Raw genomic sequence first — 11,094 nt, 5'->3', positions numbered from 1 at the left:
CATAAAAATATTCAGAAGGCGTAGTGAGATACAGTGATTTTTATATGGTGACTTTGTAGCTCTTGACTAACTTTCTTAGTATTTATAGGCTTTTTTTCCTGATGCCTTAAGATTTTTACACACATAATTATGCCATCTGTGAAGAAAAGCCATTTTTACTTCTCTTTTTTCAAACTTCAGGCCTTGTATTTATCTCAAAAAGTATTGATCGAAAGAAGCCAGACACCATAGAGTATAGACTTTATAATTTTATTCGTATCAAATTCATGCAAAGAATATGCAAAACTAATTTTTGGTGATAGAAATCAGAAAAGCAGTTACTGCTGGAGAAAGGGAGGGCTATTGGTTGGAAAGTGGCGTGGAGAAATTTTCTAGAACGATAAACATGTTTCTCTATATCTTGATCTGGATGTTGGTTACTTGGGTACATACATATGTCAAAATTTGAACTATGCAATTAAGATTTATGCATTCTCCTCTATGTAAATCACAGTAAAAACAAAACCACATTTTTGTTTGTTTGATTTTGGTGAGGGAATATAATGCAATAGTAAAGATAAAGTCAGAGCTCTCCACACGGTTCATTTTGGCTCAGGACTCTGTTCTTGACTGACTGGAAATAGCAACCCCAAATCTAAACCGTGACACTCCCTGGAGGCTGCTATAGTTCAAGATTTACATTAAAATTTTAGACAATTAAAAACCCACTAACCAGCGGTAGAAGGAGAAATGATCGTCTCTACTAGAGTAATAGGGGTTGAACCCTCTTAATTTGAAATTTTGCCCAAAATCAAGGTGCTAATGAGAATAAAAGAGTCAATTAATACTTTTAAAATTTAGGACTCATTATACACAAATATAAATTGATATATGTATAATTACTTCTTTTGGTTAATTTGTTTTAATGGGAGATTACTTACTTTAAAACCATAAGGTGGTAAGCAGACAGTTGCTACATCCATTCATAAGTGTTAACTTAAATAGGTTGGAAACAGTCTATAATTGTGTGTGTTTATAAGTATAAAACATCTAAACACAGTCGAATAAAATGAATACTCAGCACAGCTCAATGTTCATTCTCTTTCCCAGAGAAAGTAAAGCATGTGAAATAAGTAAAACAAGTGTGAGTTACTTTAGTTGAACATTAAGTTGAGTGTAAGGGACCAGCCCCTGATAAGAGAAGAATGTGGATCTGTTTTCAGAGTGGGAACTGTTAAGGAGGTGCAGTTTGCTTTGTAAATAGCAAATGAGACAGAAAAACAGCTGAGTGCTAAAACACCATTCGCTTCAAACAATCTTCTATTTCTACTTTATTCATATACAAATTTCCAAAAGTACTAGTTTAAGAATTATTAAATCGGAAAATATATTCAATCTTTTAAAATGTGAAATAAAAGGTTTAAACATTCTTGTAAAAACATCTGTCAGATACATAGATATAAATTTGAGTTAAGAAGAAATCACACTCTTCTTTCCCCAGTAGACACACGGTGCCATAAGTGAGCTAATCTGCCATCCTCCCAGCCCTGGGCATGTACAGCCGTCCCTTCTACTGCTCCTTCAGAATTGTTGCAAGGACTCATATTGAAACTTGAGACTTGAGAATCTCTAAAATCCTAGGAAATCCAAGATGCCTGGAAATTCCCCTTCTTGTCTGGGAAATCTCTTAAGAGTTATGGGTTCACTTGGGGCTTTCCTATTCCTCAGGCTCTGCAGAATCCATTGAACAGGGGGCTGGGGGCGGTGGCGGGGGAGGTGGAAGTCTAATTGAGCACGAATCTTTAGAACCCTTGGCATGGGAAGAAGATATGGTCATGCTGTGACTTGTCAAGAATTTGGAGCTTCTGGGTTTAGAAAATATGCTTAAAACATGCCTGAGTGCCAAGGAAAGAAGTATTTGGAGACTCCTTATTTTGTTTTAAAAACTACCCTCTAATTATGGGGGTGAAGTTCAGAGGACTCAGTAAACTTGTTTAGGCTACTGAATAACCAGACCAGGGCAAAGATTTAAATCTAGGTGGTCCCTACTCATTAAAAAAAAAATCACCAATATTCTTTAACATGTCAAATAAAATGACAAAGTGTTCATGAGAAATATTAGCAATCTCATGCCCAATCCCTACCCATTCCTGACCTGCCTACCAAAAGCAACCCATTTGCAGTTCTGCTGCTTCTAGGATTTCTTTCCAATTTTAAATGTACTCTTCAGTTAAAAAATTGAGACCTAAAAAAAAAAAAAAAAAAAAAAATTGAGACCTAATCCATTAAATTCCTTTTATGGAAGATGACATGATCATTTAGCTCTCTTTAAAACCAACAAATGGAAAAAAAAAAAAAAACCCAAAACAACCCTGTTTCAATACATTCTTCTCTCAACGCAACCTCCCAATGCAGCTATCCCATAATTTGGGGTAAGAAGAAATTTCAGTGCTTCCATTATTCTGACTATGTTTGTATTGTTCACAGCTAAACCACATAGCATACTATGGTCACATTTCCTTTTTCGTGTGGAATTTTCCATTTCCCTTGGAGTTCGTTAGCAATTGTCTCACTGCTTCGATTTCTATGTACTTTTCGTTAGGTTAATTCCCAGTATTTTCACAGAACTCTGAAAACTTCGATAATCATTCACTCAGGTTTTTTTCTTTGTTTATTTGTTCATTTGTTTGACTTTGTCTTTTTAGTTTCCCTCCTGGGGTATTCTCTCTCAGCTCCAGTTTGATCTGGCTGTTCTTATCAGATTAGTTTTAGGACTCCACTTCCTTCTTACTCTTAGCATTTTCTGCTTCTTCTCCTTTGTTGGATCTCTTGTTCCCCAGGTCTCATGATTTCTACTTCTTGATTTATTCCTTGAAGAGAGCAGCTTCTGAGAAAAGGCGCATTGGAAATAATCATTTTGAGACTTGACATTATGAAAATGTCTTTATTTTACTCTCACACTTAATTGATTGTATGACTAGATATAGAATTCTAAGTTAGAACTTAATTTTCCTTAGAATTTCAAATATATTGCTCCATTATCTTCTGGCTTCCAGGATTGCTGTTCAAAATTTTATTTAGTGGGATTTTGGCAAAGAGAATACATATTTGTTTTCAGTCAGCAATATTTAATCCTCTTTATTACACCACATTGTTCTCTCAAATATTTTCTAACTGTTTAAGCATGCCTGATTTTTTTTTTTTAAGGGCAAGAGGTAAAACATTGATTTGTACTTTCAGTAACGTGTAACATGAATAATAATTTTTAAAAAATGAAAACAAGCTTTGATAGAGAAGAGTTATAATACAGTTGAAAAAGAAAGTAAGTAGATCAAGAGAGTTTCAGAAAATATCAGAAGAACTTTGGTGTTACTGAATACTTTATAACCTTTCTAATTGAGTAGCTATTTATTTCTTTATGGCTCTTAAATTTAAGATGGAGGCCTAAAAATTGTTTGGGCAGTTCTATAGTTTTGTTCCTATGTTACTGGAACTTTCTACAACTCAAATTCTTTAAAGACTAATAATAGACATATATTACAGAAAGAGTTCCATTGTAAAATCCTTAATTACACTTTGTGAAACACCATTTTTAGCATTTTTAGCATTTTCAGCATTTAAACCATATCCTTTAAGTTTATTCTTGTACCTTATAACTGTTCGTATATTCAACTGGCTTAAATCCAATAAGCATCAGATTGAAAGTAAAGAGATATAGCTTCTGGTAGACCTAGCAATCTCCATCTCTGTCTCAAACATATGAAGTTTATGAAATGTAGGCTTCTTATCTCTCACATTAGCCTTTTCTTTTTATAACTTCCACTTAATTTTGCACAATGATGAAATGAGTTGAGATGAAATGAGATTAATAAAATTCTATTTATAAGAAATTCTTTGTGGAAAGGAATTGAATTGTGGGGAAAACATTTCGAGGGAGTTTCTAGTTAGATACTGCAGGTTAAATACACCCCAAATCAAACTCAAATGATTTAAACAACCTAATGGGATTAAAACAACTGTCAGTGTACAAGGATAAAATAGAGAGTAAGCAAACAATTTCAACTATGTTTTAGAATGAAAACATCAGATGAACAAGGGGTATTTGAATCAGCAGATCTTTGAGAGTTGAAACCAGAAGTAGATGAATTCATTCCTCAAAACCCCAAGGCCTCAAGGATTGGAGAAAGATGCAAATGGAGAGAAAACAAGGGTAAGGGTCAATATTTCGAGTAGTTAATACTGCATCTTCGAAATCCTTCAGAAGTGATGGATAACCCTCCTTTACCCAAGAAGAAGATTAGCCTTGACTCTCTGGAGAGGTTCAACTAGAGAGACTTTGGACTTGCAGTCACCTCCATGCTGAAAATGGGGGTTAAGTAAACACCTACATTCTGAATGGTTACATCCTAACCCTTTTCCTTCATTAGCTCAGAGATGTTGACTGCCAGCAATATTTCTCCAAGGTAGGAAAATGGGAGAAGATTCTTCCCTGGAAAAAATTTACCGGCTCTATCTCCCCACCAAAGATTTAGAGTCATTGAGATTCGGGAGTACTTGAATTTAATTTCCTAGATGGATACTCTCTAACAATGTCTATAATTTGTTAAATTCTATCCACACACACTGAACTTCTATTCAGCTTTTCATTGCCTTGTTCTTAAATATGAATGAATGGCATCAAACTTCTCAGCAACCTTGAGAGCTAGAAAACACTGGAGATGTGCCCTTGAAATTCTTAGGGGAATTGACTACTAACTTGGAATCCTATTCCTGGCTAGACTGTTAGTTTAGTATAAGGGTAGAATAGAGAATTCTTCAGATATCCAACATCTCATTTTTTTGCTCTCATGTGTCCTTTCATAGTAAGCTAGTAGAGGATATTATTCATTACAATGAGAACTAATCTAAGAAAGAGGATGACGTGGGACCAGAAATCAGGAGATCCAACACAGGAGAGAAGAAAATGCTCAGGATGCTTGTGAAAGGAAGACCCAGTATGATAAGTGAGTGTCCAGCCTGGAGGACAAACCATTCAGGTCAGAGGAGGACAGAGTACTCTAGTGGACTTGTCTCCAAGAAAAAATTATAGACTAGTGATACACTTGAATGATTTGCATTTGTCCTAGAGATTTCAGGCATGATAGGTACATACAAATCTCAGCAAACAAACAAACGAACAAGCAGAGAAAAGCATGAGGTATCAAGCTGCACAAACTTTAAGGTCAGTGTACAAAACATGTGTTAGTGTTGACTGTGTGTGGTGGACTTAATGGCGACTTGGTTTAAATTTGAACATAGTGAAGTTGGAAATTGTTCATATGACCTTCAAAACGTAGTCAAGCTTCAGAAGAAATGGTCCATTGTCCCTTTACTTAGATCTTATGTTTTGTATTCTCTCTGCCCAGGATGCTCTTCCACAGGAAAATTGGTTGACTCACTGTTTTAATCATGGAGGTCTTTTCTCAACATCACTTCTGTCATCAATCTAAAAATAGCACCTGCCATCACCTCCTCTACTTCATTTTCTTCATAGGACATATCAATTCCTAAAATTACAACATTTAAAAAAATTGTTTATTTTCTGTCTGTTCTCTGTTGTGTCCCAGCACTTAGAACATTGTCTGGCATGTGATAGGTGCTCAATAAAGGCTGTGGTATGAGTGAACCAGTGGATAGTCAGCTCCATGGTAGCAGAGAATGTCTTGTTCATCATCATATCTTCCACTCCTCACCAAGTGTTTATAGATCTAGGCATTCCAGGAACCTGTGTTGAATGAATGAATGCGTGAATGAATGAAAGCAAAGGTGAGTGTTCTCTTAAAATTTTTAATTAAAATATTGTTTTGTAACCTTTGGAGGCGTCACGCAATTAAAGAAGAGTCATCTGCTCAGTAGAACTCAGAATGACTGATTAAATACCTTCTTTCCTCCTGAGATCCTCCCATGGGGGATCTCAGAATCTGAGCAGCAAGCTCTGACAGTGTGTGTGTGGTATGTTCACTCACTCCTGAGATAGTGAGCAAATCCAAATTAGCATGATTACTAACATGGTTAAAAAGTGATAAGTACACGCCAGGGTCAATGTCAGTTTGCAGTCCCTTTGGAGTTCTGTCCATGGCCAGTACTCTGCCTCTTCTCTCTCTTCTCTGTATTTGTAGATATTCATGGTTTATACAAAGTTGGCAAAGGGAGGAAATAATATTGTACATTATCTATAAATACTATAACTAGAATTCTACTGATTTTTCTTAAGGCAATATGAACAAGAGTAAATACTTTAAGAAGTGGACCATCTCCTGAAAGTGTAACAAGCAAGTACAGACAAGCTGTGGGACTACAAACAGTTGTGAAATAGTGAACGTGAGGCCAGGGGTGGTGGCATTCTTACTTCTCTGTCTATAAATGTCTCATATTAAGTTAGTTTTCTATTTCTATTGGCTAAACATTTTTTCATTGACCTTCTTGATAAAAATGTTTATCTAATATTTTTTTCAGAAATCATAAAGAGAATCCAAATTCATTGAGATGTAAGAAAACACTGACTGAAAGAGTCCTCCATTGCTCATTTTGATGTTTTAAGAGCCGAGGGTGTGTTCTGCCTTTAATCCAGGGCCCTGCTTTCAATCAGCAGCGCTGGCAAAACAAGGAATGTAGTTGCCCCGTAGGCTGAAGGCAAGATCCTACCTGTTGTCTCTGGGAACCTTAACGATATAATCCAACTCTCTCATTCAAATAAGCTGTGGATGAGAGAGAATGAGCTCAGAAATAAAAAAAATTTCCAATCTGGATTTATTTAAGAGTTTTACACACACACACACACACACACACACACACACACACACACACACACACACATACACATATGTATATATGAAGAGAGAGAGAGAAAGATAATTTGAATATTCTAAACTAATCTAATTTAGATACATAGATCCTATTTACATCAAAATATTTACCATTCTGGATTACTAATAGTATTGACAAAGTTTTGGTACACATTAATAACAAGAGTGATTTAGACTTCTTGAGTGATATCTTTGTTTCGCTACTCGAGGCCACGCCTGGGCTCTGACTTTAGCCCAGGACACAGGGAGGGCAGGGAAGGCTGACTGCTCAGTGGGATAGCCAGGCTGGCTGAGCTGGAATAGCTCAGGTTATGTCATGCCAGCAGGTACCCATGTGTTTCCTGTGGACAATGTGTGGCCCATGTGGAGAGGGAGCTTGGCTGGAGCTCCTGGGAGAGGGAAGGACGCCAGCAATGTGTGCCTGGGTTGGAGGGGCCACCAGTGAAGTTGGGCCTTTGCCTGTGTCCTGAGCCAACACCCAGGTACCTGCAGGGAACCCCCGTATCGTTCTTGAAAGCACTTATAAGAGAAGCACTGCCAGGCCAAGAGAGTGAGTCCACCGAGCCAAGTCCGAATTCTCATCTCTCCTCCCTTCCTCTGCTTCATCCCTGATGGAGGTTCACACACCCCCTAGAGAATGAGGGATGGATGAAGGATATCAGAGCAGAAGCCAAAGCACCCCCTGTGTACAGAGGTGGCCAACTATAGAGGCCTCAGCTGGGAAAGGGGAGAGGACTTACCTTTGAGTGAATATTGAAGAATTGATTCTCCTATTTGTTTTATATATACTTTTTTCTGTGACGTTTTGATTTCTAAATTGGGAGTGTTTTTTTTTTTTTTGCGGTACGCGGGCCTCTCACTGTTGTGGCCTCTCCCATTGCAGAACACATGCTCCGGATGCGCAGGCTCAGCGGCCATGGCTCAAGGGCCCAGCCGCTCCGTGGCATGTGGGATCCTCCCGGACCGGGGCACGAACCTGTGTCCCCTGCATCGGCAGGCGGACTCTCAACCACTGTGCCACCAGAGAAGCCCGGGACTGTATTTTGTGATGATGTTGTGACTTAAGGATCTGTTCATCCAAGAATAAACAAAAGGCTCATGGGAACTGCCCCAATTTCATCTAGAGTTAGGGTAAGATTATAGCCAATGATTATATTTTAAAAGGATGCTGGGAGACCAAAAATTAAAGTTGTATTTTTATTAAACCATAACCCAAACAAAAAAACTCTGTTACTTCATTTTCTGTATGTGGTTCTTGACTCATCTTAAGGCAATGACCCAAAATAATTAGTTTAACAAGAAATCATCCTTAAGAAAATTTATTCACTCTCCCACACTGGATAGTGTCATTTGAAATTTGTATTTCACACATTTTCTAACTTCATAAGCAAAGCATATCAGAAAGTTTCACTAGATGTGACTGAGGGTAACATCTGTACTTATCTGAGAGTTGCCTAAAGCAGTCAGACTGGATGTGGACCAGTGAGATCTGAGGTTGCTCCTTGATAAAACAATTTCCCAATAAATGGATGAAAGAACTATATGCAACAACAGTTAACACAAGGAGGTGATCATCTGGACATAAACTGAAATTTATTCTTGAAGTAAAGCTGGATTGCACAAGATTATCTTTATCAAGGTAGTAAGAACAAAGAACAAGGAGTTTTCCTTGGATTTCTCTGTTGCTCATATCCCACACCTCGTGTATCAGCAGGTCCATTTCTCAGACCCATCTACCTCTCCCCATCTCCACCACTATCACCCCGGTCCAACCTCTCATTGCTTAACCCCCAGACTACATGATGGCTTTCTGCTGCTCTTCTTACTTCTACTCGTAAATCCCTAGGATCTATTTTCATTACAGCAATTGAAGTGACCTTTCAAAAAATATATAGAACTAGATCACACCTTCACACTACTTCAAACCTTCTAATAATAGCATAGCGAAGAAATATGTTCATTTGTAAATCCATACATGGCCTAACCACTGCTTACCTGTCTGACTTCATTTCATACCACTTTCCCTGTCATCCACTGCTCTCCAGCCGGTCTCACTGTTAACACAGCCAGACTAGCTGGCTTCCTCTAGGCATTCAGATCTCAGTTCAGTTGCCACTTCCTCAAGGAGGCCTTATCTGCCCATTCAATCACGAGACACCAAGTTGCAATCGTAACACCGTATTTTGATTCTCTGCAGAGTACTCATTTCCATCTGATGTTATCCTCGTATATTTATTTACAGGTGTGGCAGACAGACTTCAAGGAAGCCCCCGTCATCCCCGTCTCCCGGTATTTATGCCTTTGTATAATCTCCTCCCCTTGGGTATGGGCAGAGCCTCTGACTTGCTTCCAACCAATAGAATATGGCAAAAGTGATGGGAGGTCACCTTTTATTGCAAAGGGGATGGAATGTCGTCCTTGGGTTTAGGGTACATTATAAAAGATTCCATTTCTTTAGCAGACTTGCTTGAGAGACTTTATTTTTTCTGGCTTTGAAGAAGCAAGCTGTTGTGTTTTGAGAGACCCCCCTGGAGAGAACCATGTAGCAAGGAACTTCAGGCAGCTTCTAGCAGATCAATAACCCCTGAAGTTCCATACCTGCAGGAAGTAAATGCCACCAACAACCACATGAGCGTGGAAAAGCCCTGAGCCAGGCACGGTCTATACTTTGTTTGCAGCTGTGTGAGACCTTAATCAGAGAACTCAGTTAAGCCACGTTGGGACTTCTGATCCACAGAAATTATGAGATAATAAATGTGTGTTGTCTTGAGTCACTAAGTTAGTGGTAATTTGTTACACAGCAAGGGAAAATGAAGACACCAGTTTCTTGTCTCTCCCCAGCTAGACTGCAAACTCCAGCATTCAGAAGATTGCCTGTCACATAGTGTTCAAGAAATATTTGTTGAAGGAATGAATGAAAAGAATTGGATTATGAAACATTTTAAGTGACAGGTGCATTCCCATGATAATTTGGTATATGAAAATTGAAAAAATGGGCCAATGTAGTAGGAAGGCACTAGGTGTCGTAGTGGTCAAAGTATGGGCCTTGAAGTTGAGCAAACCTGGATTTCAACAGCAGCTCTGGTTATATTATGATTCCAAGCAAATAATTTTACCTCTGATCTTTTGCTTTCTCATCTCTTAAATGGTGATAATAATACCTACATCATGTATGAAGTAGATATGATAAGGATTAAATAAGATACAGTATTTAAAGTCTCAAATATGACATATCATAGACACTCAAGAAAATTATTCTCAAATAATTTTAAAATTATTTCTCAAACCCAAATAGAAATTCTAAATATCATTTGACCCATGAAACCATCAACACTACTTTGATAAGAATTTTGGAGTTGAAGAGAAGGAGGTCATAGCTGCTCTAAAGAGGAAGGATGGAGGACTACTTCTGGAGTATGAGGCTATAATTTAGAAGAGCATAAACAGAAACCAAAGCACAATAAAGATTAGATTAAGATTTTAAACAACACAGGGACTTAAGTCTATCACAGGGACTCTAGTCTATCATTAAAATACTTCACATTTATTGAGAGCTTGCAATATGGCAGGCACTTTGCTCAGTGCTTTAAATGCATACGTTTACAACAACACTGGATTACAATGCTCATTTCACAAGTGAAAAAGATGAAAATATTCAAGATGTGAAGTATACTGTTTTTCTTCAAATCTATATTTCCTGCCCTTTCCTTGCTCTGCACGACAGAGAACTACATTTCCCAGGCTTCCTGTCCTCTGACTTCTGCAAGAGGTGGCCAATGGGAGGTACTTGTGGAATGTGGGAGGGTGGGAGAAGGGGAGAAGTTAGTATATTTCTCCTCTTCTCTTTCTGCTTCCTGGGGCATCTCCAGAAACAGCTGCTTCTCCTCCTTGGTTCTATCTACCACCACATGGGCTTCTCTCCAAGGTCTCAGTTCTGCCTGGCATCGCTTCCGTGGTTCTAGTTCCCACTAGGCTTCTAAATCCTTGGAAGCACCATGCCCTCCCCACAGTCTCTCCAGCCATCAGGGAGGGAGCTGCTTGCTATTGCTGCTAATCTCTAAATAGCCTTGTAGATTGACTTCTCAGCTCTGTCCAACTTCCTTATTTAATTTCCTTTATTTGAGAGACTTAAAGTGGCTTCTGTTTCCTGGCTTTATCCTGATGGATTCACATTTCAAATACATAATTTAAACCTAAAATTCAAATAGTCTCCAAAGCTTGTGCTCTTAACAATTAATGTACAAGATTGTTATGAAAAGAAATCAACTCC

General features: G+C 38.2%; 1 long non-coding RNA gene across 2 annotated transcripts; it reads right to left on the bottom strand.

The window, feature by feature from the left end:
* Positions 1-235: 235 nt before the first annotated feature.
* Positions 236-9,279, bottom strand: LOC109549197 (uncharacterized). 2 transcript variants are annotated; one of them, XR_012325364.1, is made up of 3 exons: positions 7,565-9,279; positions 6,664-6,716; positions 236-5,743 (listed from the first exon to the last, which is right to left on the bottom strand). It is a non-coding gene; the product is annotated as an uncharacterized lncRNA (long non-coding RNA). The 2 variants fall into 2 exon arrangements; XR_002175415.3 differs by having other exon boundaries at positions 8,820-9,273.
* Positions 9,280-11,094: the final 1,815 nt, after the last annotated feature.

This window comes from Tursiops truncatus, chromosome 13 (genome assembly GCF_011762595.2).
Source record: "Tursiops truncatus isolate mTurTru1 chromosome 13, mTurTru1.mat.Y, whole genome shotgun sequence".
Lineage (NCBI taxonomy): Eukaryota > Metazoa > Chordata > Mammalia > Artiodactyla > Delphinidae > Tursiops > Tursiops truncatus.
Note: the sequence above shows the minus strand (reverse complement) of the source record. Positions and strands in the feature narration are given on the sequence as shown.